Source organism: Hyaena hyaena, unplaced genomic scaffold, assembly GCF_003009895.1.
Source record: "Hyaena hyaena isolate Hyena2069 unplaced genomic scaffold, ASM300989v1 scaffold_248, whole genome shotgun sequence".
NCBI classification, from domain to species: Eukaryota; Metazoa; Chordata; class Mammalia; order Carnivora; family Hyaenidae; genus Hyaena; species Hyaena hyaena.
The window spans coordinates 1,131,759-1,143,439 of NW_024080881.1; the positions used below are offsets into that span (position 1 = coordinate 1,131,759).

At 47.0% G+C, this 11,681-nt stretch overlaps 1 long non-coding RNA gene across 1 annotated transcript; it reads left to right on the top strand.

The window, feature by feature from the left end:
- Positions 1-235: 235 nt before the first annotated feature.
- On the top strand, positions 236-2,331 carry LOC120240085. The gene is made up of 2 exons (XR_005530582.1): positions 236-787; positions 1,029-2,331. It is a non-coding gene; the product is annotated as an uncharacterized LOC120240085 (long non-coding RNA).
- The last annotated feature ends 9,350 nt before the right edge of the window (positions 2,332-11,681 follow it).

The window sequence follows — 11,681 nt, forward strand, 5'->3', positions numbered from 1 at the left end:
GAGGCGGGGACAACTGAGAAATCCAGGTGGTGGACACCTCGGGAGACCGAGACCCGCCCCGAGTCGTCTCCGTGGGCAAGGTCAGGGAGGGACTCTTTTCCCCTCGCGTGGCGGTGGAGGAATCGTCCCGTTGAGCAGTGCCCCGAGTGATGCGGCCCGGGGCTATAAAAGCAAAAGTTGTGGCCTGTCCATCAGGAGTTAGCGACAGGGAGGGCCTTGGGCTTGGGGGTAGCTGTGGGGGAGGAAGTGGCCAGTTTAGGGCCCCAGGGGGGAGATGACAGGCTTAGATGAGACTCGAGGGGGTTGGGGTATGAGGACCAGGAAGGTTAAAGAGGAAGCTAGATTTGGGGGAACCTATGGTGGAGAGAGTTGCCTTGAAAGGCCCCGCAGTGACCTAGGGGAGGACAGCCTTCTAGGCCAGGCTGTCGCTGCCTCCTGGAGGACAGGAACCTGACCTTCAGGAAGGCCCTGCTCCTGCGTGGGCTGAGCGAGCCCCTGTGCCGTGGTTTGGGTGGAGGGAAGAGGAGAGCAGGAGCCAGAGAACAGGATCTCAGCCCCCTTGCTGGAGAGAAAGCGGAGTTGAGCATTTGGTTCCCTGCGAATGATCAGGAAGGAAGGCAGGGGGCGGGGAGCAGGGCCCAAGGAGGGCTGGGAGGGCAGACTTTGAACTTGTCAATGTCAGCAGCCCCCTTTTTTTTCAGAGGGTTGCCAGCCCGCATGGGGATGAGGCCTGATCTTGTGGATACTGAACTTAGCTCTGCGGGCCTGACAGCTCTGGCCCAGGGTGGTATGTAATGGTGGTTTGCCCTGGGACAGGGTCCAGGCCGGGCCCAGCCTGGTGAGACCCAGGTCTGGGTGTGAGGTCAGACCCCTTGTCGGAGGTAAGGGTGGTCTCAGGAGTGATTGAGGAGGTAGGGTGCCATCTAAGCGGTTCCTGGCGTGGCGCCTGAAGCCTGACAGGCTGGGGCTCCTGAGGCAGGAGTATTTGTGTCTCTGGGAACAAAATTGACCCACGCTTTATTTTCCAGGTGGCAGTGCTCCCCTTTGGACTTTTTTCCTCTAGGTTCGGTGTTAACTTCTGTGAGCTCACTCTGCCCTTCCTCCTCCCTTTAACTCTCTCAAGGTTATCCATCCGCTTAAAACATTGCTTCTGGTAACCTGGTAAGCCTGGGGACTTGGCAAAGGCCTTGAGAAGTTCGGTTATGTCGGTAATCTCGTGGAGGAGGACAGGCACTCCCTGCTGAGGGTGGGGTGGTCTTGCTTGCCTGCGGAGAGGGTGGGGACTGAATGTGCACCCTTGGGTGGGCCTGTGGCGATGGCACCACCCGAAAGTTTCGAAATGCTTCATGGACCGTGGTTTGTTACCATAGCGTTCATCGCGGTGATCAGATGGCACCAGGAGAAAAGGAGCCCATGGCCAGTGTGAGTCGTAGCAGTGCAGGAGGGGAGACCCTGAAGCAGAGAGCCCGCCTAAGTTGATGTCTGCAGATTGAATTTCCAGAGGCTTAGGAGGTGGAAGTTGCTCCGGTGTCCTGTGTCCAGGCCTTGCTCAGGAAGCCCTGTATTCAGGAGGCCACCACTTAAGGTTTTCAGATGAGCTCTTGGGGGAGGGCGATCAAAGTCCACAGCAGATGCATCGGGCCCTCGGCAGATCTGTTGCTTTGAATGTTTGATCCCGGAGCACCAACCCGCAGGCACCCCACCTTTTCTGGGGGTGGAGGTTTTCCGATGCCGCATCTTCTAAATTCGAGCCTTCGGTCATTGCTAGTTCTGGGCTACGAACCTTGCTTCAAGAAGATTCTTAAGCTGTAGGACATTGTAACGTGCCACACGCAGAGTCCTGCCTTGTACGTGAATCTTGCAGACGGAGCCCAGTGACTTGCTCACCTACCCACGTGCCTGCTGCCTGCCTTGTTTGGAGGAATTAGTGTGATGTGTGATGGTCTAACTTGTGTCTGGGGAGAGTGTTCGAAATGCCTTGAGCAAATGCTTAAATGAAGCCTACTGGCAAAATAAAGGGGCGGGGGGTGTCATTGTGTTACGCTACAGTCTGGGGGTGGATCCAAGTTGGTTGTGGCCAAATTCTGTTAGAAATGGCAGGTGTTTGGGCCTTCCGATGGCATCACCAGTAACAGGGGAATGGTTGGGGTACTACTAGTAATCTTTTGATTCTTCCGTGTATTTTTTAAATGAATTTTGGTTGATTTAATTTCAAATCTTCAAATGGTGCTCGCTTCGGCAGCACATATACAAAGTAATCTTCAAATGGAGGACTCATCTGAGGGGTGAGGGTTAGGGGGCACACCTTGGCATTGGTACTGGCAGGTGTGAGTTGGGGTGGTACATGGGGGTGGCGTTGGTGCTGGCAGGGGTGGGGATGAGGAAAGGGAGAGGGTTGGATTGATATGGTATATGTTGTGGAGGGTGGGGTTGGCAGGGAACGTGGGTGGAAGGGGATTTTGGGTAAAACTTGAATATAGTAGACTCCTGGACAAAGAAGATACTAGTTCCTGCTACTGAATTGTTAGTGCTGGTTAAATTGTCTCCTGGAAAGCACAGAAACTTGCTTCAAAACGTTAAAAAGAAATCTTTAGAAATCTACTGAACGCAGAAGCGCAAAATTGTTTTGCCTTGTTGCAAAGTGGGGACGAGGGAAATGGAAATGAACGTGAATGCCAGCCCCGCGCAAGCTGGGGGCCGGGGGCTCCCATCAGCAGTGCCAACTAGCCCTTGCTGCTCCATGAGCTTCAGTGGTTTATATGAAGGTGTGCGGGTACTGGGAAGCTCTTAAGTCTTAGAAAAGACTTCAAATGCGCAAATTGGGAGCTTTTCAAGTATTTAAAATTTTGTGGTGTGTGCTTGATTAGATGTACTCTTAGGGCTTTGGAACATTTCTATTTACTGAGATTTTGTGATTGAAAATTCTGAGCAAAGTGAACATGCAATGTTTTTCATAGGAATGTCTCCAACATCTCTTGTCATTGTGGTCGGTATTAATAGCAGTAAAATTGTTTAGTTTTTGTAACAAAGAATAACCTTTTTATGGTCACTAAAATTTCTGTAATATATAGTGGCAAACGATCCAGATAGCCTTGCAAAGCTCAGAGTGAATCGATTCTATCTTTAGAACATTTGTGTTTTTCAGATTGATCCAGTACTTGAGTAACTCGGCCAAAATCAGTTTGGGGAATACGCAAAATGGGGGTGGGGGGTTTACTAGATATGGTCTGTTTTTAAAATTCAGGGAAAGACGTGAAAGACGTTTATGATACTTGGTTCTGAGATCCATCTGTTGCGTTGGTAAAAGTAATACCAGTGGCTTTCTATCCCGTGCCCCTGACCTTAAGTTTCACTTAAAATTTAAAATCCCCAATACTTTTTACCTCTGGGATTGTCTTCTGGGTTCTTTTTTAATGTTTAAAAATATGTTGGTATAGTTCAGCTTTTCAGCATGACTTGGGTATGATGTAAATTGCTGCCCTCGGAATTTAAAGCGCGTTAGTCACACATGTATGGGGAAATGGGTTTGCGTGTGCCATTGTGAAATGGAAGCTGTTAACACTGGGTGGTTAAAGTACTTCCGTGTTGCTCTGCTGAGAACTAGTTTCTGCTGTTGCATCATGTACATAATTACTAATCATTTTCTTTACAGCACAAATAAAGGTTTGAGTTCTAAAACTCTTTAATTTGTATTGCTATCTTATGTTTCTCTTTTCTGTAAATCAAGTTATCTTAATAATGAAGTTGGATGTATCATTTCTTGTAGATTGAGGCCTAGACTTGCCCTTCAGTGGCTTTAAATAATTGAGGTCATTTAGTGGGGTGTGGTAATAACTTCAAATAGAACAAGTATGACCTGAATGGTCTGCAGCCTGGTGGACAAGAGTGGGTGCTCAGCTCACTGTCAGCTCAGCTTAGGGAGCAGCTAAGGGTTGTGTAAACTGATGCTGAACCACCCAGCCAGTGAAGGCCAGTGTCAAGGTGCTGAGCAAGTACTTTAATATCCTGGAACTTTAACTGGTCAGATTTCCAAATGGTATTGTCAGAAAGGGGACCTATCGTTCCCGTTGTTTAGGGGAGACAGTCTGAAGAATACCACAGACACGTACTACATGTTTTCCATATTTGTGGTTTGGGGGAGCTGGAATGTATTGAGATTTTGAGTCTAAACACATGCTTCTCATCTTTAGTACTAAAGAACTTGGCTTTATTGGTGATAGAGTTTGGGCTCAATTGTGCGCCTGCCCTGTGGAGCAGGCCAAGGTTCTACAGGGCGTGAGTAGAAGCTCTTGGAACCCAGAGGTTGCCTCGTGTCTCTAAATTGACTCCATCCTGGGTGGGGAGGTGACAGCCTCATCCTGGGACCAAAGTCGTCACACTGCTGTTGTGTGTTTATTCTCGAGCCCAAAGGTTTTGCCTCACAGGAGACAAAACTTTGGGCTCAGAACAGAACTGCTTGGACAGCCTCTCTGAAGGCTTTTGTTTGCAAGAGAGCTGAAAGGGAAGTTTGCCTTGGAAGGGACAGGAGACCCGAGATGGGACAGGCCAGTGCTGTGACCACAGCAAAGGGGTGGGAGAGCGTGGCCTTTTAAAGAATTCCTCCGAGAGCAGCCATGGGACTGGCCATTGTCCTCCCTTGTCTAGATGGCCTGCCTCGAGGGTCCTGGTAAGCCCTCGTGTGTCTGCTCCTGAGAAACTGGAGTTGGTGCTGGGGAGGAGGAAGTGACCTGGCAGGGGTGTGGGGGAGGGGGCTCATGGCTCTGCTGACGGTGGGTGGGGGGGCATGGCTGCGTGCAGGTTTCAGGATCCTTTCCCTGCTGGCCACTCTGGTCACTGATCCCCGTAGAACAGTCTAGGCCTCTTTTCCTACCTCACCCTTCCCCCTTCTCTTTGCTTTTTATCCCAGCCCTCCTCCCGCCGCCCTGCCCTCTTTTCAGAACTGGTTTCTCCTTGTTTTTTATATGCTGACTACAAAACTCTTGCTTCCAACCTTGAAGGTAACTGCTATGAATGTTTTTCTAAAAGGCACTGTTTCCTAGCAACCGTGTTAGGCAGATAAAGAATTTCCATAAGCGTGTACATGTTGGGTATTGGCAGAGAGCAGGCAGCTGAAGGCTGGAGCCAGGCCTTCTAGCCTCCACCCAATCCAGGGGCTCCTAGATTGTCTGTGAAAGACGAGCTTTCTACCTGTTCTTCACCCACAATTATGCTCCCGCCAAGTGGATGGGCTGCAGGCGTCCATGAGGGTGTTGATGATTTTTGCTAATCATTTTTTCTTCTTGTGCATAGATCTGAACTCAGCCTTCACTCTGAACTCCCACAGGCCGTGGATCATACGATGAAATTCATTTAGGTAGAAAATGGTGATGTGGTTCAAGTTAAAAGTAATGGGGGCATAAGGATAGCAGAAGTTGCATTTGGAAGTTCGCTTAAAAAGGAGAATGGGTTGAGGCCTCTCCGGGCCCAGGTTGGGCACAGTAAGAACGGCCGCAGTGGCTCGCCTTACAAAAGGGATTGGTCAGTTACCATCGCCTCTTCCACCCTGTCAGCTGCCCTTGGTTTGTCTTCCTGCCCTTGGACATTAAGGGGCTTGTAGGACCGTTTGCTCCAAAGCTCGCTGCTCTGTGTCACTAAGTGTCTGGCGGAAACGTTAACCTCTAGTCGGCTTTGTATTGTGTGGTGCTGATAGTAAATGCAAAGCAGGCTTACAGATACTTGTATGTTTTAACTGTTCATATTTAACAGGAAATACACTGCTGCAGTCTGGGAGCGGGCCGAGGAAGGTAGCAAAATAACAAAAAATAAAAAGATGCAAAGGTGTATGTCCCTCGGAATGTGGCCTTGACTTTGGTCTTGTGGGCATCCTCTCCGCCACCTTCTGGCCTGCTGGGTAGGACACTGCCTGCTCTCTGCTGCAGGCCTCCACCCTGAAGCCCCCTCAGCGCTGAGCAGCCTTTCCTCTCTTTTAAATACCTCTTAACTGAGTTCTTGTGTATAAAAAAGGCTTATCGTGAGGCTTACAAATAAAATTGAGAACGAAAATCATCAGTAATTTTCTCTTATTGGTATATTTTGCTTCTAGGGTGTTTTTACTCTTCCTATGCGTAGGATATGAATTTTTTTTTTAACAAAAATGGGATTGTGCTGTAAATTGTTGCACCTCCTTTCACTTGATATATAGTGAACATCTTTTCCTGGCATTTGAAACGTCTTTTGTGGTGATGTAATCCATCATATGGCTATATTAATCTAAACTAATTTAGATGACAAGTTATAGTCCAGGGTTTTATTTTCTCTTAGGAGGTAAAGGTCTGATGACCTTCACTGTAGCTCACACTTGATCACAGCTGATATTACTTCGGAATATTTGAATATGAAATGCATATGTCAAATTTAAGACTTCAGGTTCATTCATAGTGCTAAATAGCCCTCCTAGGAGGGATTTTCTAAATTGGCGTTCTCATCATTGAGCAAACCTGGCTTTGTCTTCCCTTTTCCACGGTATTTCAAGGTTTTACCGTATTAAAAACCTTAGATCTTTACTGCTATTGAGACCGCATCTGTGGATTGGCCATTTGCAATGGTGTGTGTGCCCGCGAGTGCGTGTGTGTTACTTGGACTTAACTAATTGCCCTTTTTCCTGTTGGTTGTTTTGTAGAAACACTTATGTATTGAGGAGATTAATAATCTGTGTTCAGCATAAATACTTTGCTCGGTTTTAGCTGACCCCTGCACCTTGTGGACTGTGTTTCAGACGTGAAGGAGCGGCAGCGCGTGCCTGAGGCCCTTACTCCACGGTTTCGGCACTTGGTGTTGTGTTTTGATCTCTCTCACCCCCAAAGTGTGTAAATACTCATCTGGAGTTTCTTGTGACACTTATGGCTTACTTTTTTACACTTAAACATGTACCGCAACTGGAGTTTATTGTGCTACCGGTGGGGAGGAGTGGAGGGCTGATGCCCTCTCGGATCCCCAGAGCTTGCTCCCTCCTGGTGTCCCCCTCCCTGTGACTACACAATTGAGTGGCAGAGTTGAGGGGTGTTGTCACACAGTGGGACAGCTCACTGGAGAAGACCTTGGGGACAGGCAGGTATTGTCTCCTAGTAGGGGGCCTCCATGACTCCCCATTACCCCACCGTGTTGGACCTACGGCAAGCCCACCTCCCGGGGGTGAGTGTCCCAAGCAGGTGCCGAAGGATGGAGCTGGGCTATGCTGACCTGGCCACTTGGAAGCTTTATGAACGAGAGCAAGTTCACCCCCGAAGCCTGTTTGCCTCCTCTGGGGAAAGGCAGCAGATGAACGCGTGTACTGGGCACAGAGCTACTCTTGATCCAGCGTCTGCAGTGCCACCTTTCTCTCCTCTACCGCCCAGCCTCCCAGCCCCTTTCCTGCTTCCCCCTCCCTGCCCTTGTCACCTGCCCGCCTTGCTCTGAACCTTTGGTGACGATTGTGCACATTCTGGTCTGTTCTGGTTTTGCATTTTTCTTTCTATCTGCATTTCCCTGTAGCCGTGGAGTCCGCAAGCACATTGGGCCTGGCTTTCAGGGTTGTTCGTTCTTCCCCGAGAAGCTATGGATGAGCTTCTAGAGGTCTGTGAATGCTCAGAAACCATGTGTAGATTATAGTGTGTGTGTGTGTGTGTGTGTGTGTGTGTGTGAAAAGCATAAGCTTGCTGAAGAGGTCCGTGACTTCTAAAACTGATCAAATGAAAAACTCCATCATCGTATCCCATGCTGCTTATACTGCAGGATGTTTAGTCCATCTCTTGAGTTGTAAGCAGTGTCTTGACTATTTTAGGGTCTGCCTGCTGTGAAGGTGCTGTGTGTATACACCCCCCAGAGTGGCATTACCTGGTTGATGAGTGTGCGCGGTTTCACAGACTCCGATACTCTCCAGAAAGCTTACACTTCCTCTTGTGAGTATACCCATTTCCCTACATGGTTGGTAACATCAGATATTCTCCATTTTTCTTATTACAACCTTTTTTTCAATTGTGGTAAAATACATGTAACATAAAATTTGTCATCTTCATCGTTTTTAAGTGGACAGTTCAGTAGTGTTAAATATACTGCCATACCAATCTCCAGAACATTTTCATCTGGCAAAACTGAAATTCCAGACCTGCTAAACTCCGCCAGTTCCTTCTTCCTCCCTCCTTTCCTTCCTCCCTCTCCTGGCAATCACCAGTCTCTGTTTCTGGGAGTTTGACCTTTCTAGGTAGCTGGTGTTAAATAGAATCATGCAGTACTTGTCTTTTCATGACTGGCTTATTTTACTTGGCATCATATCCCCAAGGTTCATCTGTGTTATAACATGTGTCAAAATCTTCCTTTTTAAAAGTGCTGAAACAGAAGCACCTGACTGGCTCAGTGGCTGAAGCGTGCAATTCTTAATCTCAGGTTTATGAGTTTGAGCCCCACGTTGGGTGTAGAGATTACTTTTTAAAAAAGAGCTGAAAGGTTCCATCGTATGAATGTAAAACACATTTTATCACCTGTCAGTTCACACTGGGGGCGCTCCCACCTTTTGGCTATTGTGAAGGATGCTCCTGGAAACATGGGTGTGCAAATACCCTTTGAAACCCTGCTTTCATTTCTTTTGGAGCTGACACCCAGAGGCAGGGTTGCTGCATCATACGCTAATTCTACTTCTAATGTTTTGAAGAACTTCCATACTGTTTTCCACAGTGGCTGCACCAGTTTGCATTCCCACCAGTCTGCAAGAATTCCAATTTTCCACGGGGTCCCCAACACTTGCTATTTTCTGTTGTTGTTTTAAATAGCACCCATCCTATAGGGTGTGAGGTGATGTCTCATTATGGTTTTGATTGGCATTTGCCTAATAAATAGTAATGTTGAGCTTCTTTTCATAAGATTGTTGGCCATTTGTATGTATTGTTTGGGGAAATATCTTTTCAAGTCCTTTGCCCATTTTAAAAACTAGGTTATTTTTTATTGTTATTGATTTGTAGTTCTTAAAATATATTTTGGATAATAACCCTTTATCAGATACACAACTTAGAAATATTTTCTCCCATGATGTGGGCTGCCATTTCAGTCTGTTGATTACGTCCTTGGATGCCCAGAAGTTTTTAATTCTCGTGAGTCCAGTGTATCTATTTTTACCTTTGTTACCTGTGCTTTTGGTGCCGTGTCTGAGGAGCCATTGCCAAGTCCAGTGTTATGAAGTATTTGTTGCTACCTTTAGAAGTACTTTGGTAGTCTTAATCCTTGTTTTTGAATTTACTGGTTCGTCCGTTTTACCATCTGCCTTTTACCTCTTTGCCCGCTTACCGTATGAAATTCCATATTGAGTTCTGTAATGATCATAAATTCTTTGTTCCGTTCGGAAGGTGAGCCTTTGCCAGTTCTGAGTGTCTAACTTACTCCTTTTTCCCCCTTCTATCGTTGGTGCAAAAAGTATCTATCACACAAGGGCTTTTAAAACCTCCACCTACCAAGTCTAATAATGAGTAAGTCTGTTGGGTTTGCTTCTGATTACGTTTTCTTTAGTAGCTAAATGCGTGTGTATTCCTTTACAGTTTCCTCTTCACTGTCTAAGGAGTTATGAATCCAATTTAGGGGTGGATCTAAATTGGTTACTTACACTGATAAAGTTGAAATGTCAAACTCTTACTGAGTAATTGCTGTCTTTGCTTTGCCTCAGGTCAATATTAATGTCTTGCAATTAATTACCCGCCTGAATCTGTTTCTGGAAGTTTTAGCCTCTAGTTTCTGTTGCTTCTAGTCAAATACAGCAAACTTTAATGACTGTCACACTTATGTTTGAAAACCTAATAGTGAGTGGAGGCTATGCTGCTCCTCTTATTAATATTTTCTCCTTGTTGGAACTCGAGTACACAGAACTGGGTTAGTTTTTGGTTCGTGACATAACATGGCTCTCTTTGCTTCCTTGATGTTTTGTAATAACATGGTAAGCATTTCTGAGTCTTGTGCTCAATATAAAAACTAGGACATTAGACAGTAGCTTCTACCTACTGCCCCCCTCCCCCTCTAGGCCACCGTAATCACCATCCTGAATACTGGGTTTATCTTTACTTGCTTTCTTTTCATGTAACTTTTAAAAAATTTTTACCTAGGTGTATTTTTTAAGGAAGCTCCAGGCATTCACAGCCCCTCCAGGACAGCACAGCACAGCAGCTCTACCTATGCCATCTGGGTCTGGGACTCTCCATCTTGCGAGGTGGGTTGAGAGTTTCTGCAGCTAAAGTAGAATAACATGCTATGGAATTGAGTTAAAACTGATCGGTCTCTAAAACGGCTTGCCCGAACCAGAATTGAGCATCAGATCACATCTGACTGATTTAGACCTCACAAGACTGTGAGTCAACCTCTGGCGCTCTTTCCCCTAAGCAGGTTGAAAAACAAACTCTTCTAGGACAGCAGTTGTGACATTTACCAAAAGTGGCATTTAATTCTATCTTATGTGTTTGGTCTGTTGAAATCTCTCCTGGTATCTGTTGGCATTTCCAATCCCAAGTGGAAGAGGCGGGCACCCCGGTGGGCCACAGTCAGCTCCCTCTCCCGCCTGTCTGCTGCGCACGGTCTTTGCTGGGTTCTCCTTTCCATGCTTCCCCCAGAGGCCTCCGAGGGCCAGGGGCACGGGTGTGAGCCCTGCTCTGGCTCTTACTCACCTACTAGGGTCCCCAGGAGCTGGACATTGGGAAGCACGAGGCGCAGGACCTATCCCAGCAGCCTTATTCTTGCCCCCTCAGCCTCTGGGGTAGTTGGTACACTGTCCCCCTGACTCCTCTGTCGATGGAACAGCTGCGTGACCAGCTCTCTGTGTGTCAGAGCGAGGCCCTGCCTCTGCTGCTGCTGAGCCCAAGGGCAGAGGCCCGCTGCCTTTCTTTTCCCATTTGTTTCAAGGTGTAGAAAATGTTCAAAGTAATGCATGTGTGTGGTAAAAATTCAAACCGTGTCAAGGAGATGTAGTGACATCTTTCTCTAACCCCCAGCCTCCCTTCCCACAGAGGCAGCAGCTGTGGCCCGTTGCCTGAGTTTCTGTCTGGGCAATCCGGCGTACGTATTTCACTACGGAGGGCCCGGTATACCACATACCCCGCCTCGCACTTCGGACTGTCCAGCCAACAGTGCATCTAGGAGCTCGCTGCATGGCTTTTTATGGTCTACCTTGGGCTTTTCCAAACACATCTGTGTGATAGTTCGTGTTTGAATTACCCATTTTCCCTTGTGAGGAACAATTAGATTGTTTCTAGCAAATTTACTGTGTGTAAGGCTATACTGAGTATCTGTCTACATGTTTATGGGGTGGGGGCAGCTGTGCCTTTGGGGAAAGCTTTCTGGGTCATGGTCTGTGTGTCTTTCTAAATACGATGGGCACTGCCAACCTATGTGCTCTGTAGTTCCGTTCCAGTTGACGTTTCCCTGCACTTTACCAACGCTGTGTTCTTAAACTTGGTTATTTCGCAGCGTGAGAAGTAAAAATAGCAGTTCACCATAGCTTTGAGTTATATTGCTATTGGGCTGTGTACTTACAGATTTTCAAGAGCTTTTTATATATTGAAGAGATGATCCCTTTGTCACTGATGCTGCAAATACTTTTCCTGTTTGTCGTTGATCTCAATTTTGTGTTTCATGCTAAAATGTTGTTGTTCAGAGTTTTAAATATACTTAGGTATCAATGTTTTCTTTAATGG